Source organism: Cornus florida, unplaced genomic scaffold (assembly GCF_030987335.1).
Source record: "Cornus florida cultivar Cherokee Brave unplaced genomic scaffold, ASM3098733v1 CherokeeBrave_3.0.0_Hap2_Chr06, whole genome shotgun sequence".
NCBI classification, from domain to species: Eukaryota; Viridiplantae; Streptophyta; class Magnoliopsida; order Cornales; family Cornaceae; genus Cornus; species Cornus florida.
In genome coordinates, this window is record NW_026775576.1 from 78,770,629 (window position 1) to 78,787,024 (window position 16,396).

The following is a 16,396-nucleotide window of genomic DNA, read 5'->3' on the forward strand; positions in this document are numbered from 1 at the left end:
GTACTTTATCGCCTTTATAGTTAATTTTTCATGTTATAGATATATCTATTTGTTACATGAAAAATCTCAAGCAGTGGGTACTGTTGAATTATACATAAATGAGGTTAAAAAACAACTAGATAGAAAAGTGAAAATCATAAGGTCATATAGAGGTGGTGAATATTATGGAAGTATGATGAAACGGGTTAATACTTTAACCGTTTGCCAAACTCTTTGAAATGTATGGTATTTGTGCTCAATAGGCTTTGCTATACATGCCATAACATGGTTAGAAGTATGTTAAATAATTTTTTGTTACCTATAATCTAAATGGTACAAGTTTTACTATCCTAAACATAGTACGAGAATTGTTAAAATCAGAAATACCAAATTCATTGAGAATAGTGAAATCAGCGGGAGTGATAAAAAAATAAGAATGTGATCATTCAAGAAGTTAGGGTACAAATTCATTTACCCATAACTTATAAGAAAATAATTGTTCCTTTAGTTGTTGAACTGTATAATAACGAAGAAAAATTGAATGATCAACAACTCCATAATGAGATTGTGATCAATGAATAGATTGTAGAAGAATCATAAGGAATAACATTTAGACGATCTCAAAGAGAAAGGAGATCTGCTATTCTGGAGGACTATGTGATATATCTGCAAGAATTTGATTTTGATAGTGATCTATATAAGGATTCGGTTACATATTCGCAAGTCATTGACAATAATGACTTTACTAAATGGATTAGTGCCATGAATGAAGAGATTATAAAGAAACCTTCTCTACAGTATTTAAGAAGGATTCTTTTAAAATATCATGCCATTAGTAGCTTGTTATGATTTAGAGTTATATCAAATGGATGTGAATACAACTTTTATGAATGAGAGTTTAGAAGAGGAAGTCCACATGGAACAACTTGAATGCTTCACATGAGAGGGTAAAGAATATATGGTCTATAAACTTAAGATGTCAATATATGAACTTAAATAAACTTCCCGACAATAGTATATTAAGTTCAATGATACCATAATTTCTTTTGGTTTTAAGAAAAATACTGTTGATCAGTATACATACTAGAAGGTTAGTGGGAGTAAGTTTATATTTATGATTCTATATATTGATGATATTTTATTTGCTAGTAGTGATTTTAGTTTATTATATGAAACTAAAAGTTATCTCTAATAACTTTGAAATGAAAGATATGGATGAGGCATCTTACGTGATAGAAATAGAAATATTCCATGATAGATCACGTGTATTTTTAGGATTGTCTCAGAAAGTATATATTAAAGAGTTCTATAAAGATTTGGTATGTAACATTGTTCAACCAGTATTGTTTCGTACATAAAAAGGGATAAATTCAGCCTAATGCAATCTCAAAGGATGAGTTAGCTAGAAGGTAAAGAAAAGAAAAATATTTCTTATACATATATTGTGGAGTTTGATGTATATACAAGTTAGTAATGGATAAAAGATTATATACTCACACTTATGAAGACATTTTTATGAATATGTGAATAATAATTAATTTACAATTGGTTATTTATTCCTTTTGGATGAACAATATTATGAAAAAGTGTGAAGTAATTTATCATTAATTTGTCCAATATGAATTTTTAATTTGTAGCATTCATTGAGGTTACAATTTATGGTTGTAGAATTTATTTCAGGACTTGGAGTTATGGGTACCATTTTCAGATTGCTGAAAATTTATACTGTAATTGTTGATCTTCTTGTATAAAAAATGATAGGTATTCTAAAAGTTGAAATATTTTATCATTAAAGAAGATGTTTAAAAACAACTAATGTCTATTGAACATATAAACACACAACTTATGATTGCAATTCATTAACGAATGGACAACCACCAAAGACATTTGTGAACATGTTGAAAGAATAGATCTTGAATGTAGTCAATGATAATTATTTTTTAATTATGGATTGCTTAACAGTACTTATATATATTTGATATTTTGCGCTCATTAAATGTGTTTATGATATTTCTTATTAATTAATGTACATGTACGTATTACTTTAATGAGTGGTAATACGAATAGTCTTGGAAAATACATTATTGTTAGATCATTATTGATACATCTCATTTATAAACTATGTTGAATAGATTACTAGTGTTGTGGTACATGGAAGGGTCTATGTCATTTAGTGATATACAACCACTATGACTCGCATTGGTAATTTATTTACCATGGTAATTATGATGACTAACTTAAGGATTCAATTTGATTTATGGTGCACACTAATGACTATTTTACTAAACTACTACAGAAGTTATCATATGGGTCAAGTGGGAGACTGTAAGATTATTTATTAATTGTATGACCCACATGATTTGGACATGTGATATATTTTATTAATTAGTGGTTAAGTAAATAGATATCGGATTAAAATTATATTATTTGGTAAACTTATAAATTACCTTTATTGTAATTAATTATTGGGGAAGTATTTTCCTATGGGGTTCCTTACTTTGATAGAAAGTGGAATTAATGTTACAAAAAGAAAAACTGATCATCTCTCTGCCTTTATAAAAGTGCATATTCCCATCAATTATGTACGCTAATGAAACAACATGTATAAAGTTTTATATGTGCAAAAGGCCAAGAGAGAGAAATCCGTTTCCATGCTTTGCCTATTATTTGGAGTTGCAACTTAGTTCGTTGTTAAAGGATCTCGACCTCGACGTTAGACTTGATCTCTACGAGATTTGCAATCACAGATCGATGTATTTATATTTAACTACTTTATTTATGCATTATAAATATGTGAAAATAATGAAGTTTTAAGATGTTAAGATTCATGTTTATTTGTGATTAATGCTTAATACAAATTATTAAAGTTTACACGATGATCCAGTACCCTTAGGTTATTTTTCAGCTACGTGAAATTGGAGTCTTAGAATTAGAATAGGTGAAATTGAAAAAAAAAATTTGGTTCAATTTTGTGAATTATTTTTTTCCAATTCCACAAATTTCAATTTCAAAACTCCAATTTCATGAAACCGAATATAGCATTATATCATTAGAAATTCTCCCATAGTCAACCATATAAGAGTAGCTCCAACGGCTTACAATTTAGATATTCTGGGCAGGTTTTTGCTATTGGACTCCTACAATAGCATTGCCAAAAATTGGGCCCCACCCAATGCGTCGCGGAAAACCGCGATCCTCTTAGCGAGCCGCGGGCCTGCCATGTGGGCTCGTGTCTATTTTGTTTTAATTTTTTTTATTCTGCCCAGAATAGTGTTTTAGCCCATAACACTATTTTTAAGGGCATGTCTGCCTGAAAAAAAAAGCTAAAATACTAGATTTTTGGCTCCTTTTTTTATTTTTTTATTTTTTTCCTCAAAATAATTGAACCAAAGAGCCATTAAAGCACTGTTTGGCTAACACAAACAGTGCCTTAAAGGAATTTTTGGGCAAAAAAATTTTAAAAAATAGTGAAAAGTGCATTTTTTTTTTTTTTTATAAAAAATTTACTTTTTAAAATATTCCTATTGACATATAACAGTTTTAGGCACTGTTTGGATCAGCCAAACAGCGCCTTAACATCTATATTGGCACAAAAATATATTTTTTGAATTTTTATTTAAAAAGTAATTATATATATATATTTAAAAAAAAAAACCTTTCATTTTTCTTCTATAAATACATCAACCTCTACTATTATTCACCTCATATCCAACCCATCTTCTCTAGTCAACCTACAATTATAACCACTAAGTTATTTTCTCAATCTTTTAGTTATATATATATTTTTTTTACTCAAGTTCAATTCCATGGATCCTTCACCACCACCATATTACAATTACAACTCCCAATTTAACCAATCAAATGATAATTTTGATCCTTTCTTATTTGTTGGAGAAGAATCTCAATTTTCGTCTATCAACCTTCTCAAATTTCCAACATTCCTACTGAAGTGCCACAATCTAATAACTCCCAACTTCCCAAAAAGCAAAGGGTTATTCGGCCTCCTAATTGGTCCACGGTTGAAGATGAGGCTTTATGTTATGCGTGGATGGCCATTAGCACTGATGCGGTCATCGGTTCAGACTAACAAAAGACAATGTTATGGATCCGAATTCATGAAAGTTTTGAGCAACACGTTAGTGGTGCTGGTGCACCTAAAAGAAATCATAATGCCTGCTTGAATTGTTGGTCCTTTATACAATAAATGATTACCAAATTTTCTGGATGCATGCCAGATCGAAAGGAATTACCCCAGTGGGCAAGACAATGAGTACAAGATAAGTTATTTATTATATTAAATTTAATTAGTAGATATTTTAAAGATTTGTCTTCTAATAATTATTGAATTTTATTTTTTTAGATGATAGTAGCCAAAGAGTTGTTTGCTCGTCAAAATAACACCAAATTTAAGTTTGACAGTTGTTGGAACATTTTGAAGGGTAACAATAAATGACATTTACATTGTAAAAAAGAATTGATAAAAAAAAAAAACAACAACCGAAGAGGAGGAGTGGAATCCACATTGATGATAGTGAGCCTATTGGTTACTTAAACCCATCTACTCCATCAAGTAATGCAGCAACGACACCAAGTTCAGTTGAAAGATCGGCGCACATCAGCAAAAATGATCAGATGGATGTTGAAGAATGTCTTCGACCACAAGGACAAAAAACAACGAAGCAGAGGCGAAATAAGGAAAAATGTTCTAACCAAATTTAGAATGATTTTATTAGCAAATTTGATCATGCAACAGCGCTTTGTCAATCTAAATCTGAAAGTCTTGAAGCCGTTCAAATAGCACGAGAGGCACGCAAAGTAGATAAAGCAAAGACCAGACAATTTGAGCTTCAAAGCAAATTAAGAGAGATTGAAAACAAATAAAGAGCTAAAGAGATGTTAATCATGCAAAAATATCCAGAATCGATGCCTACACAAGCTAGGAAATCATGGCTAATTGAACGCCAAAATGAAATATTAGAATCTATACGCTCACGTGGTAACTCAAGCTTTCGATAGGATTATCTCAAGCATTCCATATGATTGTTCTTTTTTTCTTAATTGATTTTAATAATGGTATTATATTATTATTATTTTTAAATTCATTTCGTATTGTATTGGTTTTTTTTTTTTTTTTTTTTTTAAAAATTTATAATAAATATTGAATTGTTTAAATTTTTTGTATGATATAGCCGTTTTAAAAATATAGTCATTAGGAAAAAGTTAAAAAATAAAATTTATTAAAAATTTTAAAAATATTAAAATATTAATATTTTTGGAGAGCGAAATGCATCATTGGAATACATTCGATAGCTAAAATTTGGAGATTCTAAAACACTGACGTGGCTATGGGAAATGCTGATGTGGCTATTGAAAAATGCTGATGTGGCAAATTCGGAGAGCCCATTGGAGATGCTCTAATGATACCCAAAAGAATCACAATACCCCTGCTACTTGTACCTTTCTCGCTCTCCTCTCTCTCTCTCTCTCAAATGTAATAATTGCAATAAAGAGACACGTAGGCTTATTTCTTGTGTGTTGGTACTATTTAAGTGGTTCTTGAAATTTTATATTCCAAGTTAACAAGTCAAGTGTATCAAGCTTGAAACTGTGTCATTTTTTCTAAAGGGTAACAAGGTCTTTTGATTTTTTCAGTACCGAAATCTGTTCTAGTGGGGTAAAATGCAACAAAAACATAGTTTAGGGGGATTTTTTTTGTAGTTCAGGGGGTTTCTTGCAATACCCCAATAGTTCAGGGGGGTTTATTGCATTTTACCCTATTACTATTATGATTGTTGAATACCAAAAAAAAGCAAAAAAAAAAAAATTGTTTATAATTTTATTTATTTATTTATTTTTTTTTACAGAGGAGAGATAAAAAGGGTATGCCGGTGCCACTCTTAAATCTTAACTTACTATTGACCCTTGAATTGTAATGGGTAATCAATTTTTACCCGTTATTAATCCGCTCACTTAAATTGAGTGTCCAAATAATTTAATTTTAGTAGATCGATGTGAGCGGTTTAATGAGTTTAGATATAAATTGTCACCCCTAATTTTAAAATAGCAAGAGTAAAGAAGAAAACATTAAATTATAACCTTACAAGTCACCATGAAAATTCAAAAATGGAACAGACCTTATAACATTGAGACCAGATTGTGATGGTTTCTGACCGCAGCTTAAGACCGTATTATATATAATATTTGTATCAAATAGTAGTAGGGACAGGGAAAAGCAGACGCATAATCTGAAAAATGGTAACATCAACTTTGCATTGATAATACAACAGAGTCATAGAGATGAAACTAATGGAAGCCCCCTCTTCAGGCTATAGCTATATATTATAAACAGTTTCCAATATCCCTAAATCCAAATACATCCCCTCCTCTCAGAAAATGGAGATGAGAAACCAATGGGAAGGAGGCCCCACCTAATAAGTTCCACTCATCTATATTGCAACATTTTTCTTGCCTCATCTTTATTATAAATTGTTGTAGTTAATTTTTAATGTTAAAAAACATTTTTGTCATTTAAAAGAGGGTAAATTGTAAAAAAAAAAAAAAAAAAAAAAAAAAACCTCTAAATTATGTCCAAATTTGCAAATAGTCTCATTGAAGTATATTTTATGCACATACCCTTTGAATTATCATATTTTGTTACAAAATGCCCCATGGGCTATTTTTTATTAAATGATCAATTCTTATTGAATTACACTCAGTGTATTTTTTTTATTAAAATAAATTATTTACGGTAAGAGATTTTAAACCGAGTATAATAAATTTTATTATAAATAGTAAAGTTTTAGAAATAAGTTAATCATTTTAGAAAATGATAATTACAACTCTATTTATTTATTTATTTTTTCACATTTTATGATAAATTAATAATAAAGATATATAATAAATATTTACAATAAGAGAAAAGATAATGAAAATAATTTAATAAGAAATAACAAATGTAATAAGAAGGATAAAATAATTACACCAAACAGATTATTAGTTGAAGGAAAAAGTTTGTAGTTGTGGAGTTTATTTGCAAATGGGCAATAATTCGTTTTTTCTTTTTCTTTTTTTCATTACCCTTTATAATATATATTCGTACTTGCTATAAAAGAAAGTTATTGAGAATCGAACAGCTTCAAGTTCTTTAGCAAATCTACTCTTACCATGAAAATATGCACATAGAGAAAAAGAAATAACTTTGGTGAGAACAAGATTAAATTCGCGTCTACCTATTGAAATGAAATCTAGACTTTGTAGAGTTTTTAATTCTGAACCTCCCGTGACTTTGTTAATATGAAATACGCTTATGCCCATTTATGTTGATTAAAATTGTCCATTTATTTTTTTCCCAAATTGATTTTCATCAAAATTTATTGTATTAAAGCTAGGTACAAAATCTTTTCTTCCATTTCAATCTGGTGGGTTTTTTTTTTGTCTTCCATTTCAATTCCTCTCATTACTTTTAACTTTATTTCTTCTCCCTTTCAAGTACCTTAAAATGCTGCCAAAAACCATCACTTATTCTTGTACCAATCAATCTTATTTTCTACAATTTTTACAGTCTTATGATATAATTTGACTGAGAGTGTCTCGTGAGCATTTTAATTACTGAGAGAGTTAGAGTAGAGCTCAATTTTTATTAGCATAAGTTCACGTAATAGAGAAATCTTCACTCACTGTTTCTTAGCATATGTTCAGAAGCGTATATATATATATTTTTGCAACACAAATCTATCTACGCTCTTTTGGTTTGGGTTTCGATTTCATATTTTTGTTGTGTTTTATTGGGAAAACAAAAAAACGAATGCTTCAAAGAAGGGAAAAAAAAAATAAAAAAATAAAAAGGAAGAAGTTGGAAGATTGTAAAAAAATTTGGCATTTACATTATATTGGTTTTTTTTTTTGGAAAAATTATTGAAGTAAACATAAGTGAATTTTTTTTTTTGGGCCTTTTGAATTTTTTTCAAGTATTACAATGCAATATGCAACAAATGGTGTGAAACATACTTTTACCATTTATTCATGTTTTTACTAATTTGACAACAAATACACAAAACAAAATCTTTATGCAACCAAAACCTTGGAGATATGTTTGGCAGTGGTGGGTAAATGATGGATTAGGATGAGTTGATGAGATGGTGGTTATGGTGGAATGGAGATGGAGGTAGAGGGGGGTGATTGGATTCGTGGAGAAGATATTAATAATAGAGAAGGAGGTGAGAGAAAAAAAGTGGAGATGATTTGATTAAAGGGTAAAATTGACAATACATTTATAAGGACAAAGTTGGTTTAATATATATATCTTTTTTTTTTTTTTAATAAGAATTAACAGATTTAATAAGAAAGGATAAAATAATTACACCAGACAAATTATTAGTTGAAGGAAAAAGTTTGTAGATGTGGAGTTTATTTGCAAATGGGCAATAATTTGTTTTTTCTTTTTCTTTTTTTTTTCATTATCCTTTATAATATACATTCGTACTTGCTAAAAGAGAAAGTTATTCAGAATCGAACAACTTCAAGTTCTCTAGCAAATCTACTCTTACCATGAAAATATGCACATAGAGAAAAAGAAATAGCCTTGGTGAGAACAAGATTAAATTCGCATCTACCTATTGAAATGAAATCTAAACTGTGCATAGTTTTCAATTCTGAACCTCCCGTGACTTTGTTAATATGAAATGCTTATGCCCATTTATGTTGATTAAAATTGTCCATTTATTTTTTTCCCAAATTGATTTTCATCAAAATTTATTGTATTAAAGCTAGGTACAGAAATCTTTTCTTCCATTTCAATCTGGTGGGGTTTTTTTTGTCTTCCATTCCAATTCCTCTCATTACTTTTAACTTTATTTCTTCTCCCTTTTTTCATGTATTAACATGCAATATGCAACAAATGGTGTGAAACATACTTTTACCATTTATTTATGTTTTTACTAATTTGACAACAAATACACAAAACAAAATCTTTATGCAACCAAAACCTTGGAGATATGTTTGGCAGTGGTGGGTAAATGATGGATTAGGATGAGTTGATTAGATGGTGGTTATGGTGGAATGGAGATGGAGGCAGAGGGGGGTGATTGGATTCGTGGAGAAGATATTAATAAGAGAGAAGGAGATGAGAGAAAAAAGGTGGAGATGATTTTATTAAAGGGTAAAATTGACAATACATTTTTAAGGACAAAGTTGGTTTAATATATATCTTCTTTTTTTTGACAGGTAAAAGGAATGGTTTAATATTATTTTGTCAACAAGTAAAGGTCGTATTTCAACAAAAATTTAATTTCAAATCCCGATTTGTTGCTCAAAAACGTACGCAGCATAACAAGTACTTGAAAATTTAATTTTCAAATCCCGATTTGTTGCCCAAAAGTCAAAACACAACATAACAAATATTTTGTTGCTCAAAAGTCAAAACACAACGTATCAAATATTTTGTTGCTAAAACAAATCAGATCAAATTGCAGCAAGGAGATAGCCAAATATGAAAAATCAGATAGGAACTGAATGGCAGAGAAAAGATGAGCACAATTACCACAACAACAGACCTGACTTATCATCTTGCACCAAAAGACCACTCAACAGGGAACTCACCCAGAAGAATCGCAATACCCGTTACTTGTACCTCTCTCGCTCTCCTCTCTCTCTAAAATGTAATAATTGCAATAAAGAGACATTTAGGCTTATTTCTTGTGTGTTGGCATTATTTAATTGGTTCTTGAAATTTATATTCCAAGTCAGCAAGTCAAGTATATTAAGCTTGAAACTGTGTCGTTTTTCAAAAGGATAACATGGTGTTCGTTTGGTATAGCTTTTGCTTCTGCTTTCACACAGAAAAAAGAAAAGTGGAAGCTATCACTTCCATTTGACTTCTACGTCGGTGTTTAGAACTGTAATTTAAAATAGCTTTTAATGTCAGAAGAGTTTTTTTTACCTGTTTAGCAAAATATTTGCTGAAACTCTTTTACTAATGATATAACTATTTTGTCCTTACTATCCCGGATGAGAGTCCTGAATATTTGACTCACCAATAAAAGAAAACACACTCAAACAACAATATCTTATACAAAGTAATTGTTTGCTTCCTCAAGAGATCAAAGAGGACATTCCTTGAAAAGATCAAATGCTTCCGTCCTTGAACCTCCATGCATCCTTTGGTTCCTATATAGTCATGTAGCTTGCACAATAGTAGTAAACAACATTTTGCTCAGCTTGCTCCTCGAAGCTTTACCTCTCAAATTACTGGAAAAACAATCAACAAGTGCTTGAATTTTGAACCGGAAGAACTCCACTTTATAAGATTGTCAAATCATTTCCACACTGATTTAACAAAGCTGCAATTCAAATGTATTTTGCCGCATATATACTTGTCACTTTGTGCTGTTACTGAAAACTATAGCTAGCTATATAACCATGGATGTACACTATTTTTGAGAAATCAATTTTTTTAATTAAATAATAATCAACATATTGTATATATAAATTAGCATACATCATATAGAAACTCTATTCTTTTCAACAAACATAAGGAAAAATATTGTAGTTGTCAATTTGAGACATTGAATACCCTCTATTAAACAACTTCCATTGTATACAATGGAACCCAGAGGGAGAGGAAGAAGACGAAGAAGTAGGGATGAGAGAGAGCGCGAAGAATGCGATGTGGTCGGAGCTTTAGCTTTCGGATACCTGACCTCACAGATCAGTTTCAAACCCTTTCTCCAAAAAGCACAGTACTCTGTCGACAAATTTGAGCCGTTTGATGACCACAATCAACACATCCGCGATGCCCAAACTGTCCCCGAAGGCTTCTCTGAAGACGGCTCGTGATCTCTCTCCAAATAAATACTAGAATCATCCATATATATACATATATATATATATGTGTGTGTGTGTGTGTGTGTGAACTTGTTTGTTTGTTTACTAATTTCCATTGAAATAAATGTCAATGGAAACAGATTTCTAAATGGCTAAACAGTAACTTTATGATTCCTTCTTATGCGTTGTAATTTTTATGATTTCTTCTTCCTCTTCCTCTTGCTTAAAATCTCAACAAAATCAAATCTATGACTGGGATAATGAAATTTTTTTTTTGAAACAAAAACCCAATTATAATATCGAAAAAAAAAAAAAAAAAAAGTAAAATATCTCGATGGTTTGTTCTAGTGGGATTTGTCGATGGTCTTCGTTGGTTAAATCTGAAACCAAGGATGAACGTTGGTTGCCTGAGAGGAAAACTTCAGAGTATATCAGAGGATGAACGTTGTATTGCAAGGGTCTTGACTATTGGCAGAGCAAGAGTCTTGACGCATTAGGGTTTTGAAAAAAATAGCCTTTTATAGGGACATACTTGGAATTTATTTTCTTAGTGAGTAATAAAAAGGGTATCCTTGGAATTTTAAAAGTTTCATTAAATCATCATTTGGCTTCCAGTGTATTTTAGGCTTCCTCAAAACGCTCTCTAAAATCCAAAAGCTCTTTAAAAAAATTATCCAAACACTACTCAAAACAGCTTCCAATCTCAAAAAGTCAAAAGTAGCGTTTGAAAAGTCAATCCAAATAGGGCCATGGTCTTTTGATTTTTTCAGTACCGGAATCTGTTCTAGTGCAGTAAAATGCAACAAAAACATAGTTTAGGGGGATTTTTTTTTTGTAGTTCAGGGGTTTCTTGCAATACCCCAATAGTTGAGGGGGGTTTATTGCATTTTACCCTAATACTATTATGATTGTTGAATACCAAAAAATAATAATAACAATAATACTAATAAATTTGTTTATAATTTTTTGGGTAAAGTGCAAAAAACCCACTTGAAGTATTGGCCATGTGCAATTAACCCCATTGAACTACAATTTGCCCCCTTGAACTATTGAATTTTTGCAATTAACCTCCATGTGACATCTTCGGTCAATTGGTGATAACAGAAATAATGAAAGACAATTTTGCTAGGGCAACAACTGAATCCACATAAAAGAAGAAAGAAAAAGGTCTAATCCTATCTAAATTTGTTTTCACCCATTATTTTTATTTTTTCTTTTTCTTTTTTACTTTTGTTTTTACCCATTACATTGAACTAAGAGAAAGAAACATTCCAAAATATCCTAATGTGTGAAATAGAATAACTATCCTTTCTTTTCTTTTCTCCCCTATCTATCCAAACATGAATAGATATATTTATTATCCTTTCTTTCTTTCTTTTCTTCTTCTTTATTTATTTATTTATTTATATTTATTATTTTTTTTTACCTTCCTAACGTATACTATCCTTTCCTTTCTTTTCTCCCCTATCTATCCAAACACTGCCTGAAGAAAGCTTTGGCCTATTACTTTTGAAATATATATCTCACTATATATATATATATATATATATATAGGAATACTTGTGATTGTTGAGGAATAATCAATAAATCGAAGAGCCAAAACTGAGATATCGAACCATTGTGAAATGCCCTTTGCTGATTACTCTAATCGAGTCCAATTACTAGGCATTGACGTTTTGGGCGGCAAGAATATGAGATATTATGGCCGCGAATTGATTGGTTAAGAGCGACGATGAAGCCGTTGAATTGTTGTTGGAATCGGAATGGTGGAAACGGTTGATGTCGTCTAAGGAATTGATTTTTTAATTCTATAATTTCCATATGAACTGCATCTTCCGGACCAGTAATACCACCGAGATCAACACCAACGACCCGGGTCCCAAACTGAAACTCGCCACTCGCTCTTGACTCACTATGGCGCAGACAACCTGGCTTAGCTTGACGCGTGTTAGGAGGACGACGACAAAGAAGATACCATAATTTCATTCACAAAGGACTTGATTAGGGTTGCTGGTGTGAACTTAGGTAAGCCCATCAAAATTCTGTCACCACGAAATTTGCCGCTGAGTCAACTCGTTCACTTTATGTACTCAAAGATGGTGCTTGTGTTGCCTTGGGGCGAGCCGAAGTCTCCGGGGTCAGTTACTGGGACCTCGCAACCGGTCCCCGTACATGACCATGACCAAGCTTCTTCATAACAGCCCATCACCGGAATTGCGACTTCTTGCCCGCCGTCTATCTCCACTAACCTCACCTGTCAGAGCTCCACCATTTGAGCTCTTTGCCATTGTCTCCACCGGCCGATTTCTCCACAGCCTAGCCCTCCCTTGTTCGCCGGCCGCGGATTCAATCCAGTTGAGCTCACTGGCTTTATGGGTTCTGACCTATTTGGGATTTGATTGAGGAAGATGAGGAATAAGGAATTTATATAGAGAGATTTGATCGAGGAAGACGAAGAATGAAGAATTTAGGGGTTCTCACCTATTTGGGATTTAACGTACTAATAAGGGCATTGTGGTCTTTTAGCTTCATAAAGGGTTATATGGTCATTTAAAGAAATTTGGGTTGTCACGTGACCCGTCATGTGCTTCTTCACGGTCAAATTCAACCAGTTGATCACCGAACTGGGTTAATTGCAACAAAATGGTTAATTCAGGAGGTTATATACCAAATTATTAGATCAGGAGAGTTTTCTACTAAATGACCAATAGTTCAAGGAGGTTTTTTGCACTTTACCCTAATTTTTTTTTTTTACAAAGAAGAGAGAAAAGCGGTACCACTCTTAAATCTTAACCCACTATTGACCATTGAACGGTTTAATGAGTTAGACATAAATTGTCACCCCTAATTTTGAAATAGCAACAATAAAGAAGAAAACATTAAATTACAACCTTACAAGTCACCATGAAAATTCAAAATGGAACAGCCCTTATAACATTGAGACCAGATTGTGATGGTTTCTGACACGCAGCTTAAGACCGTACTATATATAATATCTCTATCAAAATCAAATAGTAGTAGGGACAGGGAAAAGCAGACGCATAATCTGAAAAATAGTAACATCAACTTTGCATTGATAATACAACAGTCCCCTAGAGATGAAACTCAATGGAAGCCCCCTCTTCAGGCTATAGCTATATATTATAAACAGTTTCCAATATCCCTAAATCCAAATACATCATCCCCTCTCAAAAAATGGAGATGAGAAACTAATGGGAAGGAGGCCCCACCTAATAAGTTCCACTCATCTATATTGCAACATTTTTCTTGCCTCTTCTACAACTACAATCCCTCACTCAGTAGATCATTTACACGCAACCTTGTTTTTTTCCCACTCCACTAAACAAGAATATACAATCAGAGTGACAAAAGAAAGAGTTTTCAGATTTATGAATATATATCCTCGTTCTCCCCCACCAGGTACTCCTCCTTTATATACAAACCGAGCTGTTCAACGCATTACAGAAGCGGCCAAATGGCGAACACCCACAAAGCACCTCAAGATCTTTAAAGATCTTCAAATTTTAATCAATCTCCATGGTCTTCTCTATCTGAATAGGGGTAAGATTTACAACAGGAAAGATCCCTTTCGTAATAAAGGTGTCTCAACAAATTTGAACATCTACATGAAAGAGATACTGAGACATAGACATACCTTCTCTAGTGCAAGTAGGGCTCTCTCCCGCTGCATTTTCAGTTCAGCTTTTGCTCTTAGTCGCGAGGCAGCTTCAGCAGCCTTGATTTCAGCTTGAATTCTTAACATCTCTGTGAACAGTAAAATTACCAGTTAAAAACAAAGTTGCAGAACTTTCTATAGCTTTTCCATAAAAAGAGAAGCACCTCATAGTAAGAACAAAAATGAATAAAAACTCCAATAAAAATAATATGATAGGATGAATTAAAGCTGCCAAAGTAGATTAGATCACAGATTTCATGTTCTCTTGTAGCCTCCATCCCTTCAACACGCGCATGAGAGAGAGAGAGAGAGAGAGAGAGAAATATAAATGTTTATCAAGTTCATGTGTCTTAGGATTTGGGTATTTGATAAACCAGACACTTAAAAAGGTCCTCACATCCTACTTTAACATTTTCCTTGTCCCAATTCTGTTCTGTTCTATTCTATTTGTAATACCATCGTAATACACTACAAATTTCGTATCATCAATTCCCAACCAGCTTGAAATAGATTAAAGAATTAAATATTTTGTGCATGATAGGTCAATAACCACCCTCAAGACCTTCAAATTTTCATTAAAATCTAAGAAGAAATGTCATTATTATATTAAAAAGGGAGAATTATGTGTTAGCTCAGTAGCACATACAAATATATAATACTGACAGGTACGAAGTTCATTTAATACCTTCATGCTGCATTCTTTCCATTTTTTCCTTGTCCTGCTGCATTTTTAACACATCAGCTTTACCACCCTGAGATCAATGACAAACTTGGTAAGCAACATCACATGCTCGACCACTATACTACTTCTAACTTGCTAGAAATAACATCATAATTCTGCACATCAAACTTCATATGGAAAATCAAAATTCATTACATGATTTAAAAGTATCTTCTGTTCTGCTCTCAAGATAGTATCTGCAAAGCGACTCTTTAGCATTGCGTGACAGAGAGCCTTCTTTGGTGACAGTTGGACATCAATAAGTGGTGTGCAAGCTAAACCAAATGAACAAACAGTAGAAATGCAAGGATGTATAAATGAGTATATGAGTGGTTACATTTAAAAACACTTAAGTCATACATAACTGACAAACAAACTAACCTTCTCCAGAAGCAGCAGTTGTAGCAAGTGTCGAAAGTTGTGGACTAGAACAAAAATTTTCTTCATCCAAAGCACTTGCGGCCCCTTTAGATAATTTCAGAAGTCAAGTCAATTTTTAGATTACCAAGAAACAACAGGTAAAATATCAGTTAATACAAATCCTTACCATCAGAATCTGATTTGCTCTGGGATGATGCCATTTGTACCTTGCAGTCCTAGATTTATATACAAAGATTTCTACTCAGATTTGAAAAGCAAGCAAATCAAATATAATAAATCTCGTTATAAATCCATGACATGAACAAAATTCTGAGATATGTACCGTTCTACAAGCATCATGATGATCTTGTTCCAATGATTTCTCTGAAGATAAATCTGTACCAAAAGCAAGATTGGAATTAACTCAGTCAACTACTGGAAATCCATAGTAGAGAAGCAACATGAGAAAATATCAACTAACCACTTGAAGATGAACAGACAAAATCATTTTGACATCCACATTGGCATCTCACACTGCCACATGCACATTTGGAGAGAGCCAATGAAGGTTTGATATTGGCAGAACCTGAAGCACTTCTAGTACCCGTAACAGAAATTGTATTCTGCCACTTCATACCTTTGTGGAACATCTTCCCTGAAGATTGAGGCCTGCCATTTTCTTTCAATTTAGTAGGGTCCACCTGTGTAACGAAGAGAGATGGTCAAATAGATAATACATTTAAGAACCCAAACCAACACGAAGTTTTAGAACCAACTGCAAAAAACTAAAAGGTAAAAGTTATTTTGATAAAGTAATCACCCACAAATTACTTACTTTT

At 32.2% G+C, this 16,396-nt stretch overlaps 1 long non-coding RNA gene across 1 annotated transcript; it reads right to left on the bottom strand.

Moving 5' to 3' along the window:
* Positions 1-14,475: 14,475 nt before the first annotated feature.
* Positions 14,476-15,663, bottom strand: LOC132314947 (uncharacterized). Its single transcript, XR_009483546.1, has 4 exons — positions 15,579-15,663; positions 15,354-15,472; positions 15,162-15,228; positions 14,476-14,565 (listed from the first exon to the last, which is right to left on the bottom strand). It is a non-coding gene; the product is annotated as an uncharacterized LOC132314947 (long non-coding RNA).
* Positions 15,664-16,396: the final 733 nt, after the last annotated feature.